The sequence below is a fragment of the Mobula hypostoma genome, chromosome 15 (assembly GCF_963921235.1).
Source record: "Mobula hypostoma chromosome 15, sMobHyp1.1, whole genome shotgun sequence".
Lineage (NCBI taxonomy): Eukaryota > Metazoa > Chordata > Chondrichthyes > Myliobatiformes > Myliobatidae > Mobula > Mobula hypostoma.
The window spans coordinates 70,900,348-70,915,832 of NC_086111.1; the positions used below are offsets into that span (position 1 = coordinate 70,900,348).

The 15,485-nt window shown below is 44.5% G+C and overlaps 1 protein-coding gene across 4 annotated transcripts in view; it reads right to left on the bottom strand.

Annotated features, from left to right (window-relative positions):
• Positions 1–15,485, bottom strand: part of LOC134357131 (MICOS complex subunit mic25-like) — an 814,525-nt gene that overhangs the window by 481,210 nt on the left and 317,830 nt on the right. The gene's annotated exons all lie outside the window — the stretch shown is intronic.

A 15,485-nucleotide genomic window follows, 5' to 3' on the forward strand; every position in this document is an offset into this window, starting at 1 on the left:
GCTAGTGCCCGTGATGGAGCTGGCTGAGTTTACAACTTTCTACAGCCTTTTCTGATTCTGTGCAGTGGCCAAACCATACCAGACAGTAATACAACCAGTTAGAATGCTCTTTATAGAAATTAGTGAGAGTTGTTGTCAATGTGTGAAGTCTCCTCAAACTGTTAATGAAATATAGCCACCATCATGTCTTCTTTGTAAGTGTATCAATATGTTGGACCCAGATCTTCAGAGATGTTGGCACCCAGGAACTTGAAACTACTCACCCTTTCCACTGTTGATCCCCTGATGAGGACTGGTATGTGTTCCAATATTATTGTTGCCAGGCAATCACAGAACAGAAGAAGGCCTTTCAGCCCATCGTGGCTCATTTCCCTTGTTCAATCAATCCAAGTAATCCCATTACCCTGTTCTTCTTTTACATCAGCGAACTATGTCTGTTTTTTAAGTAGTTTTAATGTAATGAGCCGGTTTTCATTAGGGGATCAGACGTGGAGAGGGTCAGTAACTTTAAATTCTTTGGCATTGAATTACAAGATCTGTCCTGGGACCGGCACAATGAAGGCATGATAGCACCTCTACTTTCTTTGAAGTTTACATAGATTCGCCATTGACAAACTTCTGTGCATGCACAGTGGAGAGTATCCTAACTACTTGCACCACAGCCTGGTATGGAAACACCAGTGTCCAGGAGTGGAAACGTCTACAGAAAGTGCTGAGTATAGCCCAGTCCATCACAGGTAAAGCCCTCCTCACCATTGAGCATATTTACAAGGAGCGCTGCCACAAGAAAGCAGCATCCATAATCAGGGACGCCATTAACCAGGTAATGTTCTCTTCTTGCTGCTGCCATCAGAAAGAAAGTACAGGAAGCTCAGGTCTCACACCACCAGGTTCAGGAACAATTATTAACCCTCAAGCATCAGGCTACTGAACCACTTTCAGACAACTTCACTCACTTTCATTTGGCCCATCCCTAAACTGTTCCCACAACCTATGGACTCACTTTCAAGGACTTTTCATTTCACGTTCTTGATATTTATTCTTTATTTATGTATTATTATTTCTTTCTTTTTGCATTTGCATAGTTTGTTGTCTTCTGCACTCTGGTTGAACGCCAAAGTTAAGCAGTCTTTCACTGATTTTATTATGGTTATTAATCTATAGATTTACTGAGTATGGCTGCAAGAAGATGCATCTTAAGATTGCATATGGTAACATATAAGTACTTGGATAACAAATTTTACCTTGACTACTTTGAATTTGAATTTAAAAGATACTTGGACAGGTGCATGGATAGGAAGTTTAGAGGGCTAATGGGCAAATTCAGGCAAATGGGGCTAGCTTAGATAGGACTTTTGTTTGACATGGACCAGTTGAGTCGAATGGCTTGTTTCCATGCTGTATAACTCTTTGACTTTTTGGCCAAGTTTGTGGACAATATCAAGGTAGGTGGAGGGTCAAGTAGTGTTGAAGAAGGAGGGAGTCTGCAGAAGGACTTAGACATATTAGGAGAGTGGGCAAAAAATGGCAGATGGAATACAGTGTGGGGAAGTTTATAGCCGTGCACTTTAGTGGAAGGAATAAAAGTGGAGACTATTTCTAAACAGTGAGAAAATTCAGAAACCAGAGGTGCAAAGGGACTTGGGAGTTCCAGTGCAGGATTCCCAAAGGTTAATTTGTAGGCTGAGTCAGTGGTAAGGAAGGCAAATGCTATGTTAACATTCATTCGAAGAGGACCAGAATATAAAAGCAAGTATATAAGGCATTTATGAGGCATTGGTCAGACTGCACGGAGTATTGTGAGCAGTCTTGGGTCCCTTATCAAAAAAAAGGATGTACTGGCATTGGAGAGGGTCCAGAGGAGGTTCATGAGAATGATTCTAAAAATGAAAAAGTTAATATATGAGGAGTATTTCATAGCTCTGGTCCTGTACTCATTCGAGTTTAGAAAAATAAGGGGGAGGGGGTCTCATTGAAACCTATCCAATATTGAAAGCTCTGGATGGAGTAGATGTGGGGAGGATGTTTCCTGTAGTGGATGAGTCTAAGATCAGAAGGCACAGCCTCAGAATGGAGGAACATCCATTTAGAACAGGGATGAGGAGGAATTTCTTGAGATAGAAGGTGGTGAATCTGTGGAATTCATTGTTGTAGACAGTTGTCAAGTCATTGAGTATATTTAAAGCAGCATTTGATAGGTTCTTGATTAGTCAGGGTATCAAAGTATATGGGAAGAGTACAGGAGAATGGAACTGAGAGGGATAATAAATCAGCTATGATGGATGGCAGAGCAGACTCGATGGGCCAAATGGCCTGATTATGCTCCTATATCTTATGATCTTATGGACGCTAGTTACTCACAATTGAGTCAGAGTCTTCCCTGCTCTCAGACAATCCCTATAACTCACTGCAAAAAAAACTCTCTTCACATTCACTCTGCCTTTATCACCAATTAAATATGATTTGTGCTGTCTGGTTGTGGCCTCATGTCAGTAGAAAGAGCTTTTCCTAACTTACCCCATTGAACACTTCATTCTCAAGTTGAGTTTCTTGTCATGTGCCCAAGTACAGTGAGATACCTGTGCAATGTAAAACTTGCAACAGCAATAGGCACATACTGTAGGTTCAGATAACACACAGAATATAAATTATACAGTACTGTGTAAACATCTTAGGCATACATATAAAGCTAGGGTGCCACAAAAATAATAAATTTCCTGACATATGTGAGTGACGATAAACTTGATTCTGATATGGCTCTATAGTGGACTACAGTGGGAAGGGGCAGAGAGAGGGGAAAAGGGAAAGAGAGAGGGAAAGGAACAGGAAGCACTGGAGAGACATTCTGTAATGATCAATAAACCAATTGTTTGGAATCAAATGTCCTTGTCTGGTGTCTCAGGGCTAGGTGTGTCTGCACCTGCGCCAACTCCCGCCTCTGGGATTCCTTCTCTGCCACCTGTCCCACACCCCTCTCATGGTGCTCCACCCTCACCATTCCCAACATCCTTTGGTCTTGCTGGATTTACAACTCGCTTGCTGCTCTATGTTGACATATGCAATACTGTGCAGAAATCTTAGGTACCCTAGATATATATATATATATATATATATATATATATACACACACACACATATATACACACACACAGTTGAAGTCAGAAATTTACATACACCTTAGCCAAATACATTTAAACTCAGCTTTTCACAACTCCTAACATTTAATCCTAGTAAACATTCCCTGTCTTAGGTCAGTTAGGATCACTACTTTATTTTAAGAATGTGAAATGTCAGAATAATAGTAGAGAGAATGATTTATTTCAGCTTTTATTTCTTTCATTACATTCCCAATGGGTTAGAAACTTACATACACTTTGTTAGTATTTGGTAGCATTGCCTTTAAATTGATTAACTTGGGCCAAACGTTTTGGGTGGCCTACCACAAGCTTCTCACAATAAGTTGCTGGAATTTTGTTCCATTCCTTCAGACAGGACTGGTGTAACTGAGTCAGGTTTGTAGGCCTCCTTGCTCGCACATACTTTTTCAGTTGTGCCCACAAATTTTCTGTTGGATTGAGGTCAGGGCTTTGTGATGGCCACTCCAATACCTTGACTTTGTTGTCCTTAAGCAACTTTGCCACAACTTTGGAGGTATGCTTGGGGTCATTGTCCATTTGGAAGACCCATTTGCTACCCAGCTTTAACTTCCTGGCTGAAGTCTTGAGATATTGCTTCAACATATCCACATAATTTTCCTTCCTCATGATGCCATCTATTTTGTGAAGTGCACCAGTCCCTCCTGCAGCAAAGCACCCCCACAACATGATGCTGCCACCCCCATGCTTCACGGTTGGAATAATGTTCTTCGGCTTGCAAGCATCACCCTTTTTCCTCCAAACACAACGATGGTCATCATGGCCAAACAGTTCAATTTTTGTTTCATCAGACCAGAGGACATGTCTCCAAAAAGTAAGATCTTTGTCCCCATGTGCACTTGCAAACTGTAGTCTGGCTTTTTTATGGCAGTTTTGGAACAGTGGCTTCTTCCTTGCCGAGCAGCCTTTCAGGTTATGTTGATATAGGACTTGTTTTACTGTGGATATAGATACTTGTCTACCTGTTTCCTCCAGCGTCTTCACAAGGTCCTTTGCTGTTGTTCTGGGATTGATTTGCACTTTTTGCACCAAAGTACGTTCATCTCTAGGAGACAGAATGCATCTCCTTCCTGAGCGGTACGACGGCTGCGTGGTCCCATAGTGTTTATACTTGCATACTATTGTTTGTACAGATGAAAGTGGGACCTTCAGGCGTTTGGAAATTGCTCCCAAGGATGAACCAGACTTGTGGAGGTCCACAACTTTTTTTTTCTTCTGAGGTCTTGGCTGATTTCTTTTGATTTTCTTTATAAACTTCTGACCCACTGGAATTGTGATATAGTCAATTAAAAGTGAAATAATCTGTCTGTAAACAAGTGTTGGAAAATTTACTCATGTCATGCACAAAGTAGATGTCCCCAATGTATTGCCAAAACTATAGTGTGTTAATATGAAATCTGTGGAGTGGTTAAACAATGAGTTTTAATGACTTCAACCTAAGTGTATGTAAACTTCTGATTTCAACTGCATATATGTAAGACTTTTTGCACAGTACTGTACATAAATTATACAAGACAATGAAAAGAGAAAGAACTAAAAGACTGCAAAAATAAGACCTTACTGCAAAAAAAAACAAAACACAGTCAGAGACAAGTCCATGGTAGTGCAAGAGGTGGTCTGCAGCATTCCATTGCTGAGGGAGGGTTGGGGATGCGCAGGTCAGTTCAAGAGCATCATGGTTGTAGGAAAGTAGCTACTTCTGAACCTGGCAGTGTTGGATTGCAGGCTTACGTTCCGCCCACCTGATGATAGCTGCAAGAAGAGAGTACGACCCCTATGAATGAGTCCAGGTTCAATTCCCACCACTGCCTGTAAGGCATTTGTGCCCTACCAGTTCACAAATGTAAAGGAGTTGTTTCCTCCAGGTTCTCTGGGTTCCCTCCCACAGTCCAAAGTCGTACCAGTTGGCAGGTTAATTGGTCATTGTAAATTGTCCCGTCCCGTGATTAAGCGCGGGTTAAATCGGGGACTGTCAGGCGGCACAGCTCAAAGGGCCAAAAGGGACTGTTCTGCACTGTCGCCCAATAAATAAATGTAGGAGGAATTCAGCAAGTCAAGCAGCATCTAAGGAAATTAATAAACAGTCAACATTTTGGCCAAGACCCTTCATCAGTACTCTAATGAAATTGATACTTCCTTTCTACATCTAAAGCTGGTGAGGTCAAAAGCAGTAGCTGAAATGCTATACCATCTGAGAATGGCTCTTGCACAAAATGAATCCACAACATCTCGGCAGCCATTCAGCATAGATAGAGACCATTCTCCTTCCCTCACTCTTTCCCCAAAACCCTGTACAATGATACTCCCAAGAATTTAGTCAACTTCCTTTATGAAAGCTATAATTGAAATGCTTTCTCCATCTTTTCAAGGCAGCAGAGATTTTCAGAACCTATTGTGTCAGAAGAAACTTCCTCATCTCCTCCCCGGACTTTGCAATAAAAAACCAGAGGGAAATTGATCATTTTCACTCTGTGAGACAGTGGCTTTGTGGATAAGTCAATGGGAGTTACTGCTGGATTAACATTTCAAAAAGGCTATTTAAAGGATGGGTGAGACAATTAAAATATTTCAACTTCTGATTCAAATCAAAATAGTCAAACTGCCAGGGTTTATTTCAGCAGAAGGGTAGATGAACAGGTGAGAAACAAGGTGGGAGGTGGTGAATTAAAGCGTGTGTGTGTGTGTGTATACATACATATATTATATATAATATGCATACATACATATTATATATAATATGCATACATACATATATATATAATATGCATACATACATATATATATAATATGCATACATACATATATATATAATATGCATACATACATATATATATAATATGCATACATACATATATATATAATATGCATACATACATATATATATAATATGCATACATACATACATATATAATATGCATACATACATACATATATAATATGCATACATACATACATATATATATATATATATATATATATATATATATATATATATATACACACACACACACATATACACACACACACACACACACACACGCGCACATATCTTCTCCAGGAATAATCACCTTGTTATGGTGGAGAGGCTGGAGAGCTCCTGAGATCCCCAGATGGATGCCATCTGGCACCTGGCTCCTGGTAGGGTCACTCATGGCAGGAAGGTCAAGGATGAGGTTCCGGACAAATAGCGATCCAACCAAGACCTCAGCAGTGGCAGAAGATGATGACACATCACAAAGGCAGTGAAGGTGGAGCAAGGCTGCAACAGTGAAGGGCCCTCAGCTGTCTTGCATGTCATGCCACTGCTCTCTGAGCCCAATCAATGAAGGACCATGTGGTGGCTGCCTGTGAATCAGCTTCCCCATGATTAACAAAGTAAATCCACCCTAACATTTTGGATTAAATCCCATGGTGATCAGCAAGGGGGGAAGGGGACAGGATTGTGAGGTTTGGATGCTCCTCAGAACATGTGCATCCCGAACAGCGAGAATTGAGCTGAGGGCAGCCCACGAGTGTCACCATGCTTCTGAGGCCAACAAAACACATCCACAACTCACTCCCTCTAGCACACGTCTTTGAAGTGTCTCCGGAGGAATCCCATGAGATCACAGGGAAACCCATGAGGTCAGCTGGCGTTATAAAGAGATTTGTGTGTGTGTTGCTCAGATTTCCAGCATCTGTAGATTTTCTCTTATTTCCAGAAGATAATCTATTTTGCTTCAGCAGTAATAAATAATTTTGCACAGATTTGTCATTTGCTATATGTGTATTTGCAGTATATCATTTAGTATCTTCTGTTTTCGTTGTGTTCAGTGTTGTTCTGCTGAGCATTGCGGGCATGCTATGTCGGTGCCAGAATGTGTGGTGATACCTGGGGGCTGCCCACAGCACATCCTTTGGTCGTCTTGGTTGTTAACGCAAATGACACATTTCACTATATGTTACAATGTATATGTGTCGTTGGGCATCATTGAGGCGGGCCAGTAGCATAGTGATTAGCACAATGCTTTATAGTACAGGCAACCCGGGTTTAATTCCTTACCATTACCTGTAAGGAGTTTGAACATTTTCTATGTGAGTGCGTGGGTTTCCTCCCACGGTACAAAGACGTACCAGTTGATAGGTTAATTGGTCATTGTAAATTGTTCATGATTAGGCTGGCATTAGATTGGGAGATTGCTCAGCAGCATGGCTGGAAGGGCCAAAGGGTCAATTCCATGTTGCATCTCAATAAAGAAATAAATAAATCAATCTGAATCTTAATTTGGCAGAGAGAATATTCAAGAATCAAGATTCAAAAATTCAAGATAGTTTATTAATCATTATTCAGTTCACGAGTGTAAAGGAGAACAAAATGATTGTTACTCTGGATCAGATGCAACATAAAAAAACATAGTATGCCATGGTCCGGTCCATGAAATCCGTATTCCGGTCCATGGTCCGGTCCAACGGCCCTTGCTCCAGGTTTTCCTATCTACCCTGTTTCTGTCCTTGTTGAGCTAATTGAGGCAGCTGATGCTAGTTGGGGCTGGCTGCATAAATACCTCCAGAGACCAGGGCGTGGTTGCTAGATTGTTCTTGTCCTTACTCCTTGCATCCTTTTCCCTGCCCTCTGTTTCCTCGCCTGAAGCCCTGCCTTTTCTTGCCAGTAACTCTCGCCTCACCTGAAGTTCTCGTCTTGCCTTGCTTTGGCAGTAGCCTTGCCATGTCTTGCTGTCTGGCCCTGGAGCCACCCTGTACCTAGCTCCTTTACTGTCCCTTGCCTCCGCCCAGGTAAGTCAGGCCATCTTGCCGTTACCTGGGGTTGGTTCTGTCCCTTCCTGTCCCTTGCCTCTGTCGGGTGGTGATCCGCGCCCTGCCCAGGAGGAGCCTGCCAAGCCTCGCCTCAAGTCTCCAGCCTCCAGCCTCGTCTCCTGCCTCCAGCCTCACCTCAAGCCAAGTCTCCAGCCTCCTGCCTTGCCTCAAGCCAAGCATCCTTCCTCCAGCCTCGCCTCAAGCCAAGCCTCCAGCCATCTCCTGCCTCAAGCCAAGTCTCCAGCCTCGCCTCAAGCCATCTCCTGCCTCAAGCCTCACCTCAAGCCAAGTCTCCAGCCTCGCCTCAAGCCAAGTCTCCTGCCTCCAGCCGTCTCCCACCTCCAGCCTCGCCTCAAGCCAAGTCTCCTGCCTCCAGCCTCGCCTCAAGCCAAGTCTCCTGCTTCCAGCCTCGCCTCAAGCCAAGCATCCTGCCTCCAGCCATCTCCTGCCTCCTGCCTCGCCTCAAGCCAAGTCTCCTGCCTCGCCTCAAGCCGTCTCCTGCCTCCAGCCTCTCCTCAAGCCGTCTCCTGCCTCCAGCCTCACCTCAAGCCAAGCCTCCTGCCTCCAGCCGTCTCCTGCCTCCAGCCTCGCCTCAAGCCAAATCTCCTGCCTCCAGCCGTCTCCTGCCTCCAGCCTCGCCTCAAGCCAAGTCTCCTACCTCCAGCCGTCTCCTGCCTCCAGTCTCACCTCAAGCCAAGTCTCCTGCCTCCAGCCATCTCCTGCCTCCAGCCTCGCCTCAAGCCAAGTCTCCAGCCTCGCCTCAAGCCAAGTCTCCAGCCTCCAGCCTCGCCTCAAGCCAAGCCTCCAGCCGTCTCCTGCCTCGCCTCAAGCCAAGCATCCTGCCTCCAGCCTCGCCTCAAGCCAAGTCTCCTGCCTTGCCTCAAGCCAAGTCTCCTGCCTCCAGCCTCGTCTCAAGCCGTCTCCAGCCTCCAGCCTCGCCTCAAGCCAAGCCTCCTGCCTCCAGCCGTCTCCTGCCTCCAGTCTCGCCTCAAGCCAAGCCTCCTGCCTCGCCTCAAGCCAAGTCTCCTGCCTCCAGCCTCGCCTCAAGCCAAGCCTCCAGCCTCGCCTCAAGCCAAGCCTCCAGCTTCGCCTCAAGCCAAGCCTCCAGCTTCGCCTCAAGCCAAGCCTCCTGCCTCGCCTCAAGCCACATCTCTAGCCTCTAGCTTCTAGCCTGAAGACTCCAGCATCGTCCTGCCTGCCAAGCCTCATCCTTGCCTAGTTCTGGGGTCCGAGCCAGAGCCAAGACCCAGGTACTGGGTCCTTGTCCAGTCTCTGGCTCGGAGTCCAAGCCCGGGCTCCTAGCTCTTTTGTCCAGTCCTGTTCCAGGTTCCTGGTTTTCGTGTCCATGTCCTTGCCATTACCCTGTATCCTAGTCCTGTCCCTAATACTCCAGTGTCTGTGTCTTGCACTTGGGTCCGTTCCCAGCCACCGCCCATATGACAAAGTATAATGAACACAATAAATATAAATATAAAATCAAACCTATAAGTGCAATGTACAAGTAACAAAAGCATCTAATCCCACCTTTTCTTGAAAGAAAAGTAAGTTGGTTACAGCCCTGATAGATCAACATCCCAGCAGCAGATAGACTGTTAGTGTTTCAATTGTGCGAATGTCTCTCCAGTTCTCTATAATTGGCACAATAAAGGATGTAGCAAGTTCACACTCTGCACAGATGAATGAAATGCCATGCGTTCCAACAGGACAAAATAATTCCAATTCTCCTTGTTAGAAATGACCAGACTCAAGAACAGTTTCTTCCCCACTGCTCAGAGACTCCTGATCCAGGCACGTCTTTCACATCCCCTTCCCAGTGGTGCTGCCACATTCTCAGATCCTTATTTCTATTTAGTGATACAGTTAGGAAGCCAGGAAACAGACCTTTCAGACCATCTTGTTCATGCTATACAAGATGCCTATCTAAACCAGTCCCATTTGCCTGCATTTAGCCCATATCCTCAAGGGTTTCCCAACCATTTTTATGCCATGGACCCCTACCATTAGCCGATGGGTGGGTGGACGACAGGTTGGGAACCCCTGGTCTGAACCTTCAAAGATCCAAAATACATTTATTATCGAAGTATATATGTCATACACAATCCTGAGATTTGTCTTCCTGCAGGCAGCCATGAACCAAAGAAACTCCATTTTCAAGAAAACATCAAACACCCAAAGCGCGACAAAAGGACAAGTTATGCAGTCAGCGAAAAGAGAGCAAACAACACATAGAATACCGAACATCGAAGCAGGGGTCCAGGAGCATTCAGTGATTTCAGTTCTGTGCAGTGCCACACTGCTAGCAGACTGCAGGCCGCAGAGCCATTCTTCGCTGAAGCGTCTCTGTCCGCTTCAAAGTGTCCCAATCAAACCGTTCAAAATCAGTAATTAAAGAGTAACTAGAATCCAGAGACACATGCAACATGAACCTCAAAGTCCCCCAAAACGAGTCCATAGCCATGAGCCTCGCCGATCAATCCCTACAACATGGAACCCAAAACTCCTGCACTTCCCTCTGACAGCAGCTAGCAAGAGGGAGATGTGGGCCTCATCAACAATGCCCACACTTCCAAAAAATGTCTGAACGTCCTTTGCACTATTTTGTGCTTTTTGCTGCAATTATTGTTACCATGCACACTGTTTACACTGTGATGCTGAGATAAGTGGTGGGCACATCATCAGTGACGTAACCTGGGGTCATTGGGTGTTTTGAGTCTTTCAACATCAGACAGCCTTGCCCAGCAGCACTGGTCCATGGGTCACACTTCTTGATCCATAGCCATCCGGAGATTCGCTCAGCAGCCTCTGTGGCGGTCCTGGTGGCTCTTTTTATTGCAGTCCCCATAATGTCAAGGGGAGAGTAGATTCTGCAGAGCAAGCAGCCAGCAAAACCTCTACGCCCAGCTCTATAGGCTTGCATTGTGCCCTCCACCCATCCCTAGCACTGCTCTGCCAGTTCCTGGTATCTGATTTTCCTGTGCTCAAATGCCTCCTCAATCTGGTCTTCCCAAGGCACTCTGTTCTACCATGACTACCTGATTTGAGATTTCTGACAGAGTGCTCACATGAGGAAGGAATTGTATTGTACTCTGGTGTATCAGTCAATAAACTAATCCCAATTTGAATCTGAATTGTGGAAGTCAATCAGAAGTAAACTCAGAGTTATTATAACTAACTTTATGTGTAATTTGTTGTTTTCTAATTTAGAGATACAGCATGGTAACAGGCCCCTTCCAGCCCGATGAGCCCACGCCACCCAATTACTCCCCATGTGACCAATTAACCTACTAACCATACAGAGCACTGCAAAAGTCTTAGGTACATATGTATAAATATATACTACATTTGTCAACATCGAGCGGAGAGTGAGTTTGTAATTCTGGCGGGAGCAAAGGATGTTAGGAATGGCAAGGGTGGAGTGCTGCAGGAGGGGTGTGGGACAGGTGGCAGAGAAGGAGTGCCAGGGGCAGAGAGGAGGGGCACAGATGCAGACACACTCAGCTCTGAGACACCAGGCAAGGTCATTTGATTCCAAACAATTGGTTTGTTGATTATTACAGAATGTCCCTCTAGTGCTTCCCACTCCCTCCTCTCTCCCTTCCCCCTTTCCCAACCATGATTCCCCTGTCCCTGCCCCCTTCCCACTCTCAGTCCACAATACAGACCCAGATCAGAATCAGGTTTATCATTACTCACGTGTCATGAATTTTGTTTTTTTTTTTGGCAGCAGCAATACAATGCAATACACAAAAATACAACAGTACTGTGCAAAAGTCTTCGACACCCCAGCTATATATATAGTATGTGACTAAGACCTTTGAGAGTACTGTACATACATGGGAAGGTGGGTGGAAATTGGGAGCACACAGAGTAAGCCCATGCAGTCACAGGGAGAACAAACAAACTCCTTACAGACAGTGATGGAAATTAAACCAAAGGCACCAGCGCTAGAACAGCATTGCAGTAACTACTATGCTACTTTTGTTTTATTTTGTGGTAGCAATACAGTTAGTCGGCGACTAAACTGGCTCCCCCACCAGGCTTGCCTGGCGAAGAGGGTGGCTAGACACCCTGCGGGACGAAAGACAAGACCTGTCAAAGGGCGGATAAACCCTCTCAAAGGGTCAACGGCCATCACGTGCCGTGAAGCGCGGAAAGGGCATCCCTTGCATCGAAGCTTGGTCCGGCCATTCACTGCAACAGAACTTCCCCCCAGCCATCTTGGACCCCACCATGCCGCTGGATCCGGGAGGGGATGTCGAGAGGGTGGGTCTGGACCTGTGCAACCCCCTACTCACCTAAATCCATTCACGCACACACTGTTCCTTTCTGAGGAGTGGGGTATCTTATATCAAACCCCAATAACTGACTGAAAGGAACCATCATCATCCTATGGGATGGGTAGCCAGAGAGACAGTGCAAAGACATAAAACTACTAAAAATTGTAGAATGAAATAAATTCTGCCAAAAATGGGAAATATGAGGTAAAGGTCATGGGTTCATGGACCATTCAGAAATCTGATGGCGGACACAAAGACATTGTTTCTCAGTCGTTGATTGTAGGCCTTCAGGTTCTACATCTACAGGCCCCTGAACTAGTGTGGATAACTTCACTCACCACAACTCTGAACCGATTCTACAACCTACATTGAAGGACTCCTTACAACTCATATTCTCGGTATTATTTTTTATTTGCATAATTTGTCTTCTTTTGCACATTGGTTGTTTTTCAGCATATGTTTTTATCAATTTTTTCATAAATTCTACTGCTTTTCTTTGTGTTCCTGTAAATATCTGGAAAGAAATGGTAACATACAGTATACATATACAGGCCCTTCAGCCCACAAAGTTGTGCCGAACATGTCCCTACCTTAGAAATTACTAGGGTTACCCATAGTGCTCTATTTTTCTAAGCTCCATGTACCTATCCAAAAGTCTTTAAAAAGACCCTATCGTATCCGCCTCCACCACCGTTGCTGGCAGTCCATTCCACGCACTCACCACTCTGCGTAAAAAACTTACCCGACATCTCCTCTGTACCTACTTGATAAGAAGTTTACTTTGAATATTTAACTCGTGTACCTGCTACCTGATGGTAGTAATGAGAAGAGGGCATGTTCCTATGATGAAGGGTCCTTCGTGACGCATGCCACCTTCTTGAGGCACGGTCTCAAGTAATGTGAAAACAAAATAGAGCCAGTCCTTAAGGCAGCCAGCTTATCAATGTCTCAACTCCTGTACAGCTGTCCATCACCACTCATTAACTGACCTAGATTAACTCCGATTGCCAGCATCGACTCAAATGTCAAATTCTGATCCTTCCCTGAGCCGTTTACTTCCTCCAGCTGGGGCCCGATCCTCCTAACTGTGAAAGCTGAGCCCTTATCATTTCCTCCATCGTTTTTCTACAGGATTGGTGTCTATACCCTTAGCTCTCCGACCCTCTGGAATTTCATCCACAATCTCCTCCACTTTCACCTGAAATTTTGCCCAAAACATTATTACCCTGTCTCTGCTCTCAGCATCATTCAACAGCTATTTTTTTCAACTTTATTTTCACATTTAAGGTGAGAAGGGGTAAATTCAAAGGAGATGTGGGGGGCAAGTAGTTTACACGGTGAATGGTGGGGGCCTGGAATGTGCTGCCAGGAGTGGTGGTAGAGGCAGATACATTAGGGACTTTTAAGGGACATCTTGTTAGGCACTTGAATGTGAGGAAAACAGAAGGATATGCATTCCTTGTGTGAGAACAATTGTAAGTTACTCTTGGCAATGAACATAGAATAGTAGACCAAAGATGGGCTGAGGTGCCTGTTCCTGTGCTGTACTTTTCTATTGACTCTATGACATTAACAGTACTGCACAAGAACAGGCCCTTCTGCCAACAGTGTAGTGCCAAACCAATTAAATTAGTAATGAAATGGCCAACTAAACTATTGCCTTGTGCCTGGGCAATGTCCATATGCTTTCATTTCCCTTACATTTACGTGCCTAACTAAAGGTCTCTTAAAAGTCTCTAATGTATCTGCCTCTACCACCACCCCAGGCAGTGTATTCCAGACACCCACCACTCTCTGTGTAAAAAACTTGTCCCTCAACACCTTTGAAATGACTCTCTCACACCTTAGATGCATGCCCTCTGGTATTAGACATTTCAACCCTGAGAGAAAAATATTGTCTGTCCACACTACCAATGCTTCCCATAATCATATAAACCTCTAATCATCCTCCAATCCCAGGTAAGGCCACTTTACAGCTGCCAGTGGACTTGTGGATTCACAGAAACTGGGGGCCACTTCCCCAGTAGACTTGCAGGCCCAGTCTGTCACAGGTTTCTAGACTTCCGATCGACCTTCAGGATTCGATCTTTGGTATTGATCCCTGGACTCACCAATGATGATGATCTTCTCTTGATCATCATCCTAATCAAGAACTGTTCTGTTCATCTAAGCTACACCAGGAGCAAAACCAGCCTGTTCACCTGTTCCAGGTATTTGCACAATAAATCTTCCCTGAACCACTCTAATATTCTAAGGCAACGCACACAAAATTCTGGAGGAACTCAGCAGGCAAGGCATTATCTATGGAAAAGTGTGATCAGTCAATGTTTTATTCCAGGGCCCTTCATCAGGACTGCAAGGAAGGTGAACAGTCAAGAGTAAGAAAGTGGGGGTAGGGGAGGAAGAAGTACAAGGTGGCAGGTGATAAGTGAAAACAGGAGAAGGGGAATATGATAGGAGAGGACAAAAGACCATGGAAGAAGGGGAAAGGGGAGCACCAGAGGGGCAGTTAAGAAGAGAAGGTGTGAAAGGGAAACAAGAAAGGGGAATGGTGAAATGGGGGTGGGGGGGGCAATTACCAGAGGTTTGAGATATCGATGTTCACGTCATCAGGTTGGAGGCTATTCCAGACAGATACCCTAATTTCTTTCAGCAAATGAAGCAAATACAGCTCTGTGCATGTGTACACAAATGCCACCCCATCAATGTCCCTTTTTACTGAAGTATAACCTCCCTACTTTTGTTTTCAATTCCCCTGGCAATAAATAATAGCATTCTATTAACTTTCTTGATTATTTGCTGTACCAATATAGTAGCGTTCTATGAAACATGCATTAATTAGGGCCTCCATTTACCCTGCACCTCATAGGTTAACATTCACATGCTGTTTACATAATATATTCCTTGTTATTTTTCCAGCTAAATGGAGCATCTCTCATTTTCCCCACACTTCACCCCACTTTTCAATTTTCTTGGATGTACAGTGGATGAGATCATAAAGAACCAGAATCAGGTTTATTATCACTGGCCTATATGACATGAAATTTGCTACAAATAAGACAAGGTAGCGGTTATAGTGCATTTGAAGTTTGAGGAGATTTGGTATGTCATCAAAACACTTGCAAATTTCTACAGATATACCATGGTTCCTTAAGTTTGATACAGCCAGGGTGGTAATGGGGACAAACTCCCACTACCTATTAAATGCTCCCAATGGCATGTGTCTCAAATAGCCTCTAACAACCAGGTCCAGCTCTTG